Source organism: Podarcis raffonei, chromosome 6 (genome assembly GCF_027172205.1).
Source record: "Podarcis raffonei isolate rPodRaf1 chromosome 6, rPodRaf1.pri, whole genome shotgun sequence".
Classification (NCBI taxonomy): Eukaryota; Metazoa; Chordata; class Lepidosauria; order Squamata; family Lacertidae; genus Podarcis; species Podarcis raffonei.
The window spans coordinates 37,395,568-37,412,158 of NC_070607.1; the positions used below are offsets into that span (position 1 = coordinate 37,395,568).

The following is a 16,591-nucleotide window of genomic DNA, read 5'->3' on the forward strand; positions in this document are numbered from 1 at the left end:
GAATGGCTTTCAAAATGGTGCAGGAGGCAGAAATGGAACTGTTGACGTCCCCTGTTATATTATGGGCATTATCGCTAATTATACTAGCACAACTGCCATCTCCAGAGCAAAACAGCCATGAGAGCTGCACTTGCTGAATGAAGAGTAGCAATTGACCAGCAACTTGCCTTAGTGGTTTCAAGTATGGGCAAACACCAATTCCCCCTGCAAGTAGAGTGCTTGCTGAGGTCATTTTGTCTGGATAATTTACTGACGGCTTTGCAGTCCTGATGGGGGGAGAAAACCTCCATGTATTTACAAAACTGAGGCCAGGCAGAGGTGTTACATTTTATATATATGAGAAGAGGCATATGTATTTTCAGAAAGAAATTTTAAGAGAGTGATTAGCAATTACAATTTTTTGTGGGAAGTGAAAAAGAGAGGGGATGCACGGGTACAAAACCTGAGTCCTTAGATGGCTTATGCCACCCTTTGTATAACCGTAAGAATCACACATGCTTCATTAAGCTAGGTAGACTAACAGAAGAGGTGCATTAAAAGTGAAAAAGCTTCTTGCGTGTCAAAGCAAGAGCCATCTGTTTGAGCTCTGTGGGCGGGGTGGAGGGGGAAATAGTAAATTGTGTAAGGGAAGCTGTTTGAACAGTAACCATGTCAAGAATAAATTGAGCAAAGTTCCTTGCCATTTATAAACTGGGCTTCTAAAAAAAAAACCCCAACTATTGCTCGGGAGGGAATGGTATTGTTTGTTTGTTACTATATTATGTATTTTTGTGCTTTTATAATGTAAACTGCCCTGGGATCCTTGGATGAAAGGCAGTAGACAAATAAAAGAAAGAGAGAGAGAAAGAGAGAGAGAGAGAGAGAGAGAGAGAGAGAGAGAGAGAGAGAGAAAGAAAGAAAGAAAGAAAGAAAACTAAACTGGTTTTCCAAGCTATTTTGGGAAGTTGCTTGCCTCCGCTCGATGGGAAGAGTCTCAAAATGCTCTTGAAATTTATGCAAATTGTGTGTGGTTTGCGTAAAACAAATATGCTGTGATAATAAATCTCATGCTTTCTGGTGTTCCTCTTACTTCTAACTCAGGAAAGGTGAAGCCATCAGCAATTCCAATGATAGTTCGCCTGTCCAAAAACATGTAGAATTCTATTAATGGGCAATCCAAATGTTGCACCAAGAACATTAGGATTCTCTTATCTGTATAAATTATGCAAGTTCAGAATTTGCATTGTTTTATCTTATTTTTCAGAACTTTTTCTAAAATTTTGACTGTTGTGCATAACTTATTCTGGTTTTTCTAGTTGCAGAACAGACAAGGAGCTGTTCATGGCACTGAAGCCCTACCCCAGCTCCTGGGAATCTCGTTCAGCCACCTCTGTTTACACACTTCCAAGCATATCTTATCTTCCCAGCCATCAGGGCTAGGGTTTTGTTTCAGTTTTAAATGCAAGTTGAGGTTTATCAGCCTGCAGTGTGGCGCAGAAGTCGAGTGTCAAATCAGAAACCAAGCAGATCCAGCATTCAAATTCCATAAAGCCATAAACCTCACTGGGTGACCTTCAACAAATCACTATCTCTCAGCCTGACCTACCTTGCAGGGTTATTGTGAATATAAGGTTGTGGGGAACCATGTACACTTTCCTAAACTCCTTGGAGGAAAGGCAAGATAGAAAAGAAGAAAAAACAAAAACACTTCTTCTGCACTCCTGTAGAACTGCGGAGTGCATAGCAGCCCTGCATAATATACCCTCTATTCCCATAGGCTAAAGGCATCTGTTTTGAGTTTCAAGGATGGGAAGAAAAGTCGTCTGGTGTTCACATCCTGTGCTTCATTTCCAAAAATTAGAGTGAGCGACCAAGCTTGGAAGTTGCCCCTTCAGCAAATCTCAGGTATGATGCCTAACTGTGGTTGATTTGTAGTAGTGAAAGGGCTCTGACTGAATTATGATATGCCATTCTGCTGTATTATGATTGATTGATTGATTGATTGATTGATTGACTGATTTTAGCATCTTTATGACTATCTGCCATTTAGGGTTGGTGGGTTGTTGTTTTTTGCTGTGTACACTGAATTCATGGTGAAACAGTTGCTATATTTTAGAAATAAAACAGACACACATCAGTTCAGCATGTGGGCAAACGCATTCTCATCTGTGTCGCTGCTCCATGTCACCAAAGTGACCTGGTTCGTTCCTAGTGGCCCTTGCACTTTGGGCACTGCAGATTGGTGGAATTGCAGGCTTATTTACAAGCAGCAGAAAGATGCAATGATCCTGAGCAAGAGGATACCTTTCATTCCAGGTTGCGTCATCCTGGTGTGTGCTAAAGGCACTCAGTCAGGAACTTGGGAAGCTTTTAGGTGGACCATAGTTAGTAGTATGTTCTTACTAAACTGGATCAGTTCATACCAGTTTCAATGTATGAAAAGAGCACTAGACCTCTAGCTCCACTGTGGCCTCCCAAAAACAAAAGCATGTCAACATGCTTATTCACTAGCAATGTGTCAATTATGGCATGGGTTTCAATGGGTAGGAGAGTATATATTAATTGCAACTTATCCCTCCAGGCTCCCACGTGTGTGGGTTGAACAGAGTTTCAAAATTCCATCCTTGTTGGCAGCAGAATTAAAAGGAATTAGGCTGTAAAGCCTTGCTTTGAGCAAGTCCAGCTAATGAAGTAAGCTGGTTTCCCCCCTTCTTACCCCGCTTAACAAAGAATCAGGCAACAACTTGTAAAGTAAGTTTAAAAATAAGATTTACTTACTTTATAATTATGCATTGGTTCACAACAATGGCAGCAGTAAAAACTACGCAGTCAAAAGACTTATATTTACAGTATAACCAGCTTCAGGCATGGGCCTAAAACTGGAGAAGGGGAAGGCATGTCTGTAACCAATGCTGGTCAAAGGAAGAGAGAGGGGAACAGGAAGTACTATATGCTCCTTCCATTCTAGGAGAGGAGGGGAAATGACATCACACAGAGGCCTCTCTACCAGTTGTATTTCTGTGGTTTGACCAGCTGCCTATCAGCAATTCAGCTCTGTGGACTTAGCCCCTTCTCATGCTAACTAGCAAGACACAACACAGCACAGCACACACAGATACAACCCAGCCATCTCCCACTTTTGTGGACTGCTCAACATAAGAGTTAAAAATAGAAACTAGAACATCAAGCTGGCCAAACCTTAATCACCATGGCCAAGAGGATCTGGTCCATCATATTATATTCTTCAGGGCTTTTGTGAATCGGGCTAATTCAGGGGTGAGGAAACTATGGCTTGAATCTTTAAGCCTTGCTTCATGTCCCCATTAAACTGTGCCCCCAAACCACTATCTGCTCCAAGAGGGAATGTCACTGAAATACACTGGGAGTCCTGTAGTGATTTCATGCTCTTTATTGCAGCTTGTAAAAAAGTGAATCAATTGCCCCCCAAACCTCAGGCTTGTATATACATTATTTACACAATGAGTCCTGGCTGATTCTGCTTACCTCCTGGAGCCTGATTGGTCTTTTCCTGCAGGCCAATCAGTTGTTGCATTCTAGGATCCTACTTGCCTATCGTTCTAGAATCCAAGCTTAGTACAGTGGTACCTCGGGATGCGAACGAGATCCGTTCCGGAGCCCGTTCGCATCCCGAAGCAAACGTAACCCGTGTCCGCACGTCTGCGCGTGCGTGGGTCACATTTTGGCGCTTCTGCGCATGCACATGACGTCATTTTAACAGTATGCGCGTGTGGCGAAACCCGGAAGTAACGCACTCCGTTACTTCTGGGTTGCCACAGAGCGCAATCCTGAGGTATGACTGTACATAACAGTCACGTTGGCAGAGGAGCCGATAATGGAAACCAGTTTAGTAACAGTGATGACTGCAAACCAGTGTTTCTTTTTCCTATTTTCATTGTGAGCCAAATTCATTCAGACTTCACGCCTGTTCTGTTTCCAGAAGCATTTGAGCAAGCAATTGTTGCATTCCTAGATACCTATAAAAACCATGAAGCATATTTTAGATTTGTAGATCAAACACTGGCATGAGAGTCTTCAGAAGTGTCTTGTACTGTACAGAGGTGAACAAGAGTTCATATTTATTCATTCACACACACACATCTGTATGCTGCTGTGTAGATGTTAATGGGAAGGCTCCATTCCTTAGAATCATAGAACCATACTATTGTAGAGTCGGAAGGAATCCTGAGGCTCATCTAGTCCAACTTCCTGCAATGCAGGAATATTCAGCTGTCCCAAACGGGGATCAAACCTGCAACCAGTGCTTTTTTTCTGGGGGGACACAGGGGTCCGCATACCCCTGAGCATTTTGTGACTCTAAGTTTGGCCTCATTGAGGGGCAGTATTTCAATATGAGTAGGAAAATGAGAGTACCCCTCAACATTTTTTAAGAAAAAAAAATCACCAAAAAAAAAATCTGCAACCTTGGTATTCTTAGACAGTTTACCAGAGAAATGGGCAGTCAGTGTGGGAGGGCTAAAAAGAAATGGGATGTCCCAGATGGGCTGTTGATGACACTATCCATTCTGGCCAACAGGAACTTGCTATCTTCTTTCCTTCATTGATCTTAGATTTCCACAGTCAGTAAACTGCAGGCCTGTCATTTTGCAGAAGGAAATTTTTCAACTAGTGTGGGTTTTCCCTGAGAGCAGTGTGCACTGGTGGAAGCAGCAGCGACAGCTCCCTTCTTCATGAGGCCTGGAAACCCTCTTTTGTTCTGTGAGAAATGACGCTTGCGGGGGGTTGGGGTAGAGAGAAACTGCTAGAAGAAAATCATGTCTGAGGAAATGTATGTGAAGTTTCCGTGCTATTTGGGCGACCCCTTTCTTAGGTTATGTCCTGGCTTGCCTAATAAATCGAGCAAGCAATTAGAAATGAACTATTTGACTAACAGAAAAGTGGTATTAAATATACAAGATGCAAAGGTGCAACTTGGTTTTGAAGCAAGATGCATCTCTGAAAGCTCACTCTTGAAGTCTTGACGTATTAGATACCTACAGAGTACAAGGGAGCTGTTATTTATTTTCTTTACTGGGGACAATGAGTTCTGTCTGTTTCTCTTCCTGTTTCATGGGTTATTCCTCCCCACCTACCTGCAAAAAAACCCCTCCTTACTGATGCAATTGCTGCCAGCCCAGTTTCTTCCACGCCATGAGTTCTCGACTATATCCCGTGTTGCAGTCACTGTACTGCATCCTTCCTGTTGTTGACTCTACAGCTTTGCCCCAACCGCACAGTTTCCCTCTTTTAGACACGTCACGGCAGCGTAAAAGCCTTGTGCTCCACTCCTATATAAACATGTCCATACAAAAGAAGAAAGAATGGATATTTTCTGCGGGGTCCCAGAGAGGAAATTAAATACAGCCCACCCCGTCCTCCAATGTTGGGTCTTGTTCCATTTTTTTTTAGTGTCTAGGTTGCAATATCATTTTTTTTTTCAAATTCAACCAATACAAAATATTTTCAACAGCACCGTTATTTTTATTTATTTTTACATCTCAGCCTCACAAAGCAACCCAGGGTGGTTATTTTATTTATTTTAATAATAAAAAAGTAAAGTTACACTATGCCATGCAATTATTTATTTATTCTTATATTTATAACCTATCTTTTCCTCCAAGGAGCTCAAAGTGGTGTACAAAACTCTCACTCTCCCCATTTTACCATCACAGCCACCCTGTGAGGTGGGCTAGCAGGGGCTGGCCCAAAGTCACTCAGTAAGTGAGCTTCAAGGCTCAGTGAGGATTCAAACCCTGATCTCCCAGGTCCTAACCCAACACTCTAACCAGTACACTACACTGTCCAGTTACCACACTACTGGTTATTAGCATTTGTATCTTTCCTGCAGTGTCCTAGGCATGGAAGCAGCCCAGTCCCTGCCCAGTAGCCCTGCGGTTCACAAGAAACAGAAGTCAGGAAAACATAGGAATTTATTACACTTTCCCTCCATTCTCACATTGCCCACAGTAACCCTGGCTCATGCAAAATCCTGAAATCAATAACTACAGCTTGATGGTAAATAAATAATCCGTAACCAAGTTGTTGCTGGACATTTCCAGCGGCTATGACCTCACTGGATTTCCAAGGAATAAGCATCGTCATGGCATAGCTTGAATAAAATGCCCCAGGGATATTTTGTTTGCTTGGCAATGCACGGGAGCTGCTGCCAGGAGCTTCTCTGCCCAGGAAGGAAGCCTTGCTAGAGGGGGAATGCTGCCTTTACTCGAAGGGCATATTGAGCAATGGGGAGCTGTCAGGGCGAGAACAAGTTGGACCCCTCTTAGAACATAATTGGCTGTGCACAGGGTGAGAAGTAGAAAGCCAAGGGGGTAATTAAGGGGTGTGCATAACGGGTCACTCCAGAATGTTGTTTTTGGGCAGGTGCATTTTGCACAATGTAGTTGATGCAATAATAGTGCATCAGCAGTGGGTTTATGCTGGACTGTCCACACATCATTTCTCTTCATAATTTGTTCTGCGATGCTTCTGCGATGTTACTGCATTGTTGCTGTCTGGAGGTGCAGTCTTGAACTATAGCGCTATGTCCTCCTAGTGGCACAGCAGTAACTAGCATAGCTTGCAAAGCTAAGCAGGGTCCGGTATGGTTTCCAATTGGATGGGGAACTGCATGTTGAGGTTCCTGCAATGCATGGGATCGGATTAGATGATCCTCTGGGTCCCGTCCAACTCTACAATACTACCATTCTATGAAAAGCAGGCCAAAAAGTTTAAAAACAAAACAAAACCCAAAACCAGAGCATGTGTGGTAACAAAAAGTTACGGAATTTCAGCGACAAGTTACGGGATATGCACTGACTGGAACGGAAGCCATGCGATTACTCCAAAACAATTTCAGATGCAAACAGCACTGAAACTGGGATAGCATTTGACTGGCCTGATACCATCATGAGCACATATAATCAGGAATAAAAAAATATTTCTTCAGAGGCCCTAGAATTTCAGCAAGAAGCTACGCAACAGGTGCTGATGGAAATGAAGCAGTATGTCTATCTTGAAACTTTAGCAGGCTCAAACGGTGTTGAAAGTGGGGTTTCCTATAGCCATCATGAGCATAAATAATCATACATGTGCATTATAAAGGATACCTAGATAGGTGCTAAGGTTTATGACAGGGGGGTTGGGGTGAGCAACTGAGGCCAACAGGCTAGACCCAAGCCCCCAGACTGATATTATCCTTCTCCCTGCACTGGCAGACTGACTGAACCAGAAAGATCTTGCAGCAATAATTGCTGTAATATTCTGGAAGAGAAACCAGCTCTCAAGCATTACAAATGCCTATTAAAATAACGAGACATCTGGCAACCTGCAGAGTCTTGGTTTCTATTGCAGGGGGAGCACGCTGGAGCTGCTGCGTCCTTTCTTCTCCTCGCTGGGCTTGCATGCGGATTCTTGGCCAAGCATAGAGAGTGGATCACACAGCTGGGGAAATGCAACCCTCTCTGCCTGTTTGGCTGCTCCTGAGCCATGTGGCTGAACATGAGAGCACAGGCAGTTGGCCAGCTGCTTTCCTCAAAGTCTGGGTCAAGGCAGTCCACTGGGGAGGCTTGTTTACGCCGTGAACTGCCGTCGCTTGCAAAGCTCTGCTCCGTGCAGAGTGCTGGGGAGCAACCAGTCCAGGGCGCTCCGCAGTATAATTTCTGCCGCTTGTTTGTTTACCCTCTGCGCTGCTTATGAGGGAGGACCACCGCACTGAGCTTGGCGACTAAGCCCTGTGGTCAGCATGCACGCAAGAACCTGCAGAGCAAGGGCTGGAAAAGGTCACAGCATCTGAGGGGCTGGGAGGGGCCCTGCAAGGCTGCCATCAGGGTCGTTGGTAGGAATCCAAAGGGTTTGACCCATTTAGGCCTGCACAGTTTGCTCTGTCCTCCCTTAACTGAGTGGCATCTCAACAGGCCAGTTGTATAGTGTTGCTTCAGTGGCTGTGGTGTAAACAAAGGCTTGTGCTGCGGCAACTAAAGCAGCATTTTTGTGCAAGGCAACTCAGATCCTACAACTCGACCCCTCGGTCACTGGATACTTCCCTTACTAATCACTTAGCATTGCAAGTATAATGCTATCTTACTTATATCCCCATAGAAGCTCAAGGCAAGGTTCCAAAGGGCCATAGTTCAGGGACAGAGCAGCTACTTTGCGCACAAAAAGGTCTCAAGATCATTCCTCACTCCCAATACGGCTGGGGAGGATTCCTGCCTCGAACCAGCCACTGCCCGTCTGACGGTATTGAGCACTGGTCTGACTTGGTGAAAGGCATTTCCCTGTGTTCCCCCATTTTATCCACACAAGAACCCTGTGAAATAGGTCAGGCTGAGAGTGCATCTGGCCCAGCAAGTTACATACATAGCTGAGTGGTGATGAACGGTGCCGTGTCTATTGAAAGAGCAAGGCAAAAGAATGTGTTAATCTTGTTTTGGTCTGCACATCGCTGCAATATCTGCGAATGTTGAAATGAGATGCTGAAATAAGTTTTGAAATGAGATTCACCTGCCAGGATGGCTGGATTCTGCACATAAATTGGGAGTGGGAGAGACATCTTGTCCTTCAGTTCAGGCAGTGAAATGCTTTGGGCTGACTGAACTCCCTCTCTTGGGTTGTTCTCATTAGAGTGCATCGAAGACGTGAAAAATTGAACTGGGTGGAATTTGTCATTCTGTTAAATTCTTAGAAGGATGAATCCTTCAAGCTGGGAGAGGTTTGGCCCAGTGCTGAAACATAGGGAGAGCTGTCTCCTCCCACCAGTGCTGGGACCCCCAAAATTGGAGGGGGAGGGAGCTAGATGGAAAACAGGACAAAGCTTCTGCACCTTTAATAGTTATCCAGAAGGGATTTCAGCAGATGTGTGTCGTCTTCATTCACATGGCCGTCCTAAATCTGCACCTTTAATGCAGCAGAATAGAAGACAAGAGCTACCAGGCTGGATGCGGATAATTTTACTGACAAAATGTTGGACAGCAGCGCGCGCACACACACAGGGCCATTGCATAAGCGGCGTTAATAAGCAGTGCAATCCTAACTCCGCTTACCTGGGAATAAGTCCCACTGAATTCAATAGCAGTTGAATTCTGAGGAGGCATGGTTAGGATTGCAACCCAAGTGCATCTTTGCATAGATGCAAGGTAAATGCCATATCTCAGGGGTAGGCAAACTAAGGTCCGGGGGCCAGATGCAGCCCAATCGCCTTCTCAATCTGGCCTGCGAACGGTCTGGGAATCAGTGTGTTTTTACATGAGTAGAATGTGTCCTTTTATTTAAAATGCATCTCTGGGTTATTTGTGGGGCAGAGGAATTCGTTCACCCCCCCCCAAAAAAAATAGTCTGGCCCACCACATGGTCTGAGGGACAGTGGACCTGCCCACGGCTGAAAAAGGTTGCTGACCCCTGCCATATCTAATTTGGTCCTTATGGAAGGTTGGTGAGGAGCATAAACTGACAGCTTTCGACAGAACGAAGCTTACATAAGTGCTTGCAGTATTTTGGCCTCTGCGATCTGCACCGCTCTGCAACCTCCAATTGCCATTGAAGCCTTTGCTTATAATTGGCCTCTGCAGAAAGAGAGAGGGGAGAAACCACAGCAGATACTCGGAAAAGGTTGCTCAGGAACTTAATGAGGCAAGAGCAAGACTGACTTGGCAGAAGCAGAGTCTCTGCTTTTCCTGGAAGGGAGTGACTGTACAAAGCTGAAGCAAACCTGCACTTCCTGGTACGTTTTTCAAGGACAAAAAACGGTTGGGTATTTTGGTTGTCCTGATCAGGCAGGCAAAAAAAGGAAAGAAAGTTAAACTATAACAGGCAGTTAGTTATTGGCACCCAAAGTGTCCGCCGTTAAAGAGAAAGGAACTAAAAATGGCACTGTTGTTTGCAGTGATATTTTGTTCTCCACTATCCACAATCTGGAGTGGAGCCTGGATTATATGATTTAATTCCAAGTTGTAGCTTGAAAAATTTTCATCCTTCTTTTTTAAGCAGAATGTTTATTCATGTTCCTGAAAGGTCATCTGGTACAGTGTTTCAAGTAGAGCTCTTGGCCCATTGAACAATATCCTTTTACATTCTACAAGTGGCACCCATTGGAGACAAGGCATTCCTCTTGTGCTGCTCGCTGGTCTACACTTTTTAGCTGCTGAAGCCTTGGGAAAAAGTAACACAGTTTTGCACAAAGGCTGATAGAATATCCTTGTCCTCTGCCATTTGATATTTTTCCCCTGTGGTGATCTTGACACAAAATGTTTCTCGTGAACTGCAGCCACCTTCCAGCGTGTTTTGAAAAGGACTGGGTGCTGTTTGTCTGTGTCAGCCCCCACGTCCAGCTAGATTATGAAGGCAAACAAAACAACATGGGAAACTGCTGCTCAAAAGGCCTGCTGGGATGGGGAAAGGAGGCAAGTCCTTTTTTTTTTTTTTTTTTTGCCTGTGTGGAACGAGGACATCTTTGAGTCGAGCAGGACAAAGAGTGTGTTGCTCACTCCTGCCAAAGCAACTTCCTGACTGTCTGGATGAAGCTTTAAAGTTTTCAGAAGAGAAACGGCAGGGAAACCTAGAGAGATACTGTAAAGTGCAGCAAGGCCCAAAGTATGTTTGCTCAGGTGCAAGTTCCTGCTGAGCTCAACAAGACTTCCTCCCGGGTTGGTGTGCATAGGATTGAAGCGTTGATTTTTGCAAAGTGCTTTATTATCCTGCTTGTGTTTTCCCTCCTCCTACATTAGGTAAAAATTGTTGCTCTCATTTCACAGATGGGAACTGAAATGGAAAATCACTTGCTCAAGACCCCCAGTATGCTGCCGTGAACCCCCATCCCTCTAAACCTATGTCCTGGGTAAGGTAGCCGAGTGGAAAAGAGAGCTGGGCTCCCTGCACCTTTGGTAGTTGTGTAGAAGAGGGAATTTCACCAGGTGCAATTCCCTCTTTTGTGCTGCCCTGTCCTCTTTTTCACCTGCCCACCCTAGTCGAGGACTGGGATCTCTGGCTCAAGTGAGACCTTCTAGGGCTGATTCCCCTTCCACCGCCCCATGAGGTGTGCTAGGATGTTGCTGAAGGGCTGGAAGCAGACGCTGTGCCTTTAAGATCACACCCACGTCATACATTTAAAGCACATGGCTTTCTACAGAGAACCCCAGGAGCTATAGTCTGCCTCTCATAGAGCTACCACAACCAACACTCTCAACGTAATACGGTTCCCAGGATTATATGCATCGCATGCATGTAACCTAACCGCTTTAAGACAGAATTTCACCTGAACTGGCCTCTACCCAGAAACAGAACAGGAGTCCTCCAAGCATCCTTTTTAAAATTATGATTATTTGTGCTTATGATCTTTTTTCAATATTGTTTGTGCCTGCAGACGTTTTGGGGTGATCATTTGACTTCATTTCCAATCAGTGCAGACCCTGCAACTTCCTTCGGAAGTCCCATAACTTTTCTTGCCACAATGTTCTGAGTCTGAGGGGTTTTTGTTTTTCTTTTTGTCGTCCTACATTTATTGTGCTGCAGCAAAATGTGGTAGGACTGGGGAAGCGTCGAATAACAACTGATAAATTAGAATAAATTTGCCACTAATGCACTGTTGTTGTGTCAAGAAGAGTTGAAGAATACACCCACAATAAAACACAAGCGTGGCTTCTACTTTGGAGATAAGACACACTTTCCTTTTTCTGTGTCTCTCTGTGTGGGGGAGAGACAGAGAAAGATAGAGAGACCTTGCAGCTGCTCATTTGAGTGGGGGGAGATTGCCAGAAGCCATATTCACCTTTCTGCCCCCAACTCATGTCCAGGGCTTAACTTAAGCCAGGACTGCTTGCCATAGCTAATCTCCTTGGCCAGAGGATTTGCTTTCATGAGCTCTGGCAAGGAGCACTAGTTAAATGAAACCCATATACTCAAGGTTTGCAGCTTCACAACAGCCAGAAATGTTGCCCTTGTTGCTTCCTCTGCCTACTGTGAAAGCCTGCTACACCTGTTGAATTTTTGCCTGCTCTGAAAAGCACAAGAGCTCTAAAGTTGGCAATTCTAGTGAATAGCACCAGTGCTCCTCAGGCCCCCCTCCCCGGCCTTGGCTGCTGCCTTCCTCTTATCACTGCTACTTAATACAGCGTCAAAAATGTCTGATCTTTGGGGTCAGATTACCTATGGCAGCAGATGTTTTGCCGGGATTTGAGCCAAGTGCCTGGTCTGGGAACACCAATCCTATAGTAGTGTGGTGAAGCTAAGGAGGTCTGGACTGGATCCAGCTAATGGGTGGGAGATTTGCTAGGAAGCCATTCAAATTTCTAAAGCAAGAATAGGTTCGAGTGTGATCAATAAATAGTTATAGGGCTGCAAGTCAATCTACTAAAATTCTCTGAGTCAAATGAAACATTCCTCCACCCTGGTTAATTGTGGCTTCCCCTCCCCAAGCCAGCCGGACAAATTCCCAGCTCTTCATGGCCTCGACCCCTGGCCCAGTAGGAAACACAGGAGTTTAGGCCGTGGTCCAGCAGGGTAAAGCTGCTCCATGTGGGGACAAGCAGGTTTGGGCAAGGTGAAAGGATCCTCAGGCATGAACTCAACTCCCTTGCTATCAGAGCCACAGAGGCGTAGGAATAGCATGCTGGGCCCATCAAGGATCCAGGCTTCCTTCGCTCTGATGATGAAGATAGGTCTCGGGTCAGAAAAAGGGAGAGGGCCTTTTCTGTGGTGGCCTCATAGCCTTGGGACTTCCCGCGATGGATGTGTGGTGGTCTCCCATCATTCAAGTCTTTTGGAAGGCCCTAAAGACATACCTCTTCCATGTGGTTTGCTCATGATTTATTGTATTTTACAGCCCGGGCTGGGCTGTAGTCTATCACTTAGGCTTATTATTGTGTGAACATGGGTTGCTATAATGAAACATTTGGGGGGGGTAGTAATTGCACCTTATTCCTAGATCCCTCACTTTGGGGAAGCCTGTAAAAGCCACTTTTTTGGTCAAAAGGGGGGGAACCTTCTCATTTTAAATGAGGATTATTGATTTTTCTGCAGATGCACAATTAGTGGGAATTTAATCAATCAATTGGTGAGTTACTGACTGAACCACAATGATGGCAACCCCGCAAAGCTTATCTTAACTGGCTAGCATCCAAGCAGCACCATTTTACAGTTCAAAAAGGCAGTGGAAGAACAAGAGAAAGCCAGAAATTAAAAGTCCCCACCTACAGGGAACATATTCCCAAAAGTGTAAGTCTGTTATTGAGCTTTTGGAGGGGGAGAGATGTTAGGAAACCTCCATTTTCCCCCACAGAGATACAGTACTGGTGAGTTATTTAGCAGTCAATCCCTCTTTCCAGGGAACTCTTGAGAACTGTCACTCTTTGAAGGAAACTCTCATCACCCTTAACAAACCACAGCTCCCAGGAAGCCATGCTTAAAGGGGTATGGTGCTATTATAAATATGCAGTGCAGATGGGCCATGAAATCAAACTAATCATGCAACAATTCATATGGAAACATTAGAGCAATATAAAATCAAGCAATATAACTTCTACTCTTTCTGTGTTGAGTCATATGAAACAATGGTTTTGATTTGGTTTTCAGATTATTGCAGAAAAACAATGCCTTCGTAGAGCTGGAGTGGAAGCAACACATGAGAAGAGAGCAGTCAAGGACCTCTGACATTGCTGAGACATCACAGCAGATCAGGTAATGGCATCAAGAAGGAAGTGGCCTGTCCTTCTCCTTTCTCCTGTCTCTTGCCCTGGCATGGAAGTAAACATCATCACCTGCTAACTGCTGCTGATAAAAAAATATTTGTTGAAGGGAGGGCTACAGGGGTCAGCTGAAAAGTTGGCACCTCTGCAAGGAAGGTGTGATTTGCAAAGATGTCACAGATTGTGGAAGGGATTGCAAAAATAAAGTGATCCCTGGAGATGGATGGGAATATAGGAAAGACAGACCCTTGTACTGATTTAAATAAAGATGTAGATGAGCAGATGGCACAAGTCAACTGTCCAAAAAATCTGTAAGGTTATGGATGTTGCATATTCTTGTTTTCAGAGCAAACATGTTTGTATTTTATCCCTTGGCTGGTCAGACAGTTGAGCTTACTAAGTGCTAAGCACTCTGCAGCTGGGGAAAAGTCAGTCAAGTGTGCAAAGGGCAAGGGCTGGGGCTGGGGCAGGGTTGGTGCCTGTGGGACAAACAGCACACTCTCTGTATACATGTCTACTCAGAAGTAAGTCAACAGAGCTCACTCATAGGACTGCAGCCTAAAGAAACTTGCAAGGCATTCAAACAAGCCAACAAGATAGCTAAATTATTGGGGTCGGGTGGGGACATATTGATTAAAAAAAAAGGCCCAGTGTGTTTTTTAAGGGCTTCCTTCCTACAGGATAGAAAACCAGTTGTGGATTTACAAACAGCTTCAACGTTTTCCCAAACGACAGGAAGACGTTCTTGTGTAGTTGCAACACTCTGGTTCTAACACCAAGGATCAGTGTTTGGCACTATTGCAAATTTAATCGCTGCACAGTTCTGCTCTCTCTGCTGTTGCCCGTACACACTTCACTTCTAGATAATAGAATTCAAGTGCAACCAATTTCTGAAAAGCATATCACAGGACAAATAACACAACCAACACTAAAAGGTAAAAAAAAAAAGGTAAAAGAAACTCAAACCTAAGAGCAATAAGTACTGTATGTGATTTTTCAAAGCATAAAGATAAACACTCTGTGGTACAGCTCCATTTTTTGCAAGAGTGGCAACCTTAGGTACTTAAACTGTTTGTGCACCAATTTTGCACAAATCCACCAAAAAAAATGTTACAAACAAATGAAAAGCTAAAACAGGCCATCGTGCTATTATTGAAGCAAAACATTTGCAGTGCTTCCCCTACATCTCTAGTGCCATCTTGTGGCTATTTATTTTTTTCATTCACAGACTAATAATTCTTGTCTTGAACATTAATGCCAACCCTAGTTTTTGTCTTTTACATATGTTCCTGATTCTTTCCAGATTGATCTGTTGAAATATTATGCTAATTACTGCACACACACCCCTAGTTACTTAAGTTTTCCCCAGATTTGTCCCTAATGGACACTTCATTCTAGGGAAGGGATTTGCAACATCAATAGGAGAAATCCAGTTACAAACGTTGAGCAATATTAAAATGATCTGCTGGATGGACAGAGTTAGGAACAGCAGCCCTGTCTTGTTGACAGGGAGGCTGCTCCTCTCACAGAGCACACAGACACCATGGGAAATAGGGCCAGCCTAGATCAACCACAAGCGATGTTGTGGGGCTCTGAAATGTGCATTCTGCAGGGGCAGGTGAGGTTGACTGGAATCTGCTGAATTATGACCTGAAGAGGTCCCAAAATCAATCCACACCAACCTAGAGCGGGTGTAAATTATTGATTCATCCCCTAGTGGAATCAGTTGGGGAGATTGCAAAAGAAACCTGCTTGGAGTTAAAAATTAAGGTAGATCTCCCAATATCACCTACTCCTGCTCCAGTTCCAGCTGGTCCAGGGCTTTAGAAATGGCAGAAGATCTACCTCTTTGCACCCAGTCCAGCCCCATTTAGGATTGCACTGTAAGGTACAACTAAACTGAACAAAGAGATGGAGAAAACAGCGCCACCAGCCACTCCAAAAGGAGATGCAACTCATCATACACCTTTTAACCTGTATGATATATGTGATTCCAGATGCCTATTTTGTCACATTCATACTTTATACCCTGATGTGTGTGTTGGGAGGAGCAGGCATCTGAAGGTGACAGGCTCATCTCAGCCCTCCCTTTGAACACCCCCCTTCCATTGTGCTTTGCAGCACTCAGAGGTTGAAGCAGATGGACCCTGGTGTAGTGGTTAGAGTGTTGGACTGGAACCTGGGAGGCCACAGGGTTCAAATCCCCACTCAGCCATGAAGGTCGCTGGGTGACCTTGGGCCAGTCACAGTCTCTCACTCAGCCTAGCCTACATCACATGGTGGTTGTCTGTCTGGTACAGCCAGGATTTATGTTAGGGGGGCAGGCTTTACGGGGGGGGGGACGAACCTCAGTTAGCTAAGTTTTTTTATTGATTTACTTGATGGGGGTGCAGTTGCCTCCCTCCCCCCTGGTTGTGAGGATAAAAAATGAAGAGGAGAACCATGTATACTACATTGAGCGCCTTAGAAACAAAGGGAGGAAATTAATGCTATAACAGTGGTGGTGGTGGTGGTGGTGGTGATGATAATGATAATAATAATAATAATAATAATAATAATAATAATAATAATAATAGTCTTAGAGAGCACACTAGTCAGAACGTCTAGACAAAAACAGAACAGCCATAAGAACTGTGGGCCTCCATATAGCTACAAATAAGCCCAGTGCCGCCTAGTGTTTAAATTAAATAATGACACTTTTTGCATATCTCTCATCAGAAATAGTCTCCGGAACTATTTCAGGTTAAGAGATGCTGTTTCAGCCAGGAAGCTCATAGATGCAGGGCTTTTGGCCCTCCTAGTTTGTAACCTTCTTTAATTATAAAACCATAATCTTCTAACTCTCACCATCTTTCCTCCTCCTCCTCCTCCTCCTCCTCCTCCTCCTCCTCCTCCTCGTCTTTGTCTTATTTATACCC

At 44.4% G+C, this 16,591-nt stretch overlaps 1 long non-coding RNA gene across 1 annotated transcript in view; it reads left to right on the forward strand.

Moving 5' to 3' along the window:
• The window catches only part of LOC128415630 (uncharacterized), a 30,064-nt gene extending 16,434 nt beyond the window's left edge, over window positions 1–13,630 (forward strand). Inside the window, exon 4 of the long non-coding RNA XR_008331022.1 lies at window positions 13,561–13,630. This is a non-coding gene — a long non-coding RNA (uncharacterized LOC128415630). The remainder of the gene's footprint in view (window positions 1–13,560) is intronic.
• Window positions 13,631–16,591: the final 2,961 nt, after the last annotated feature.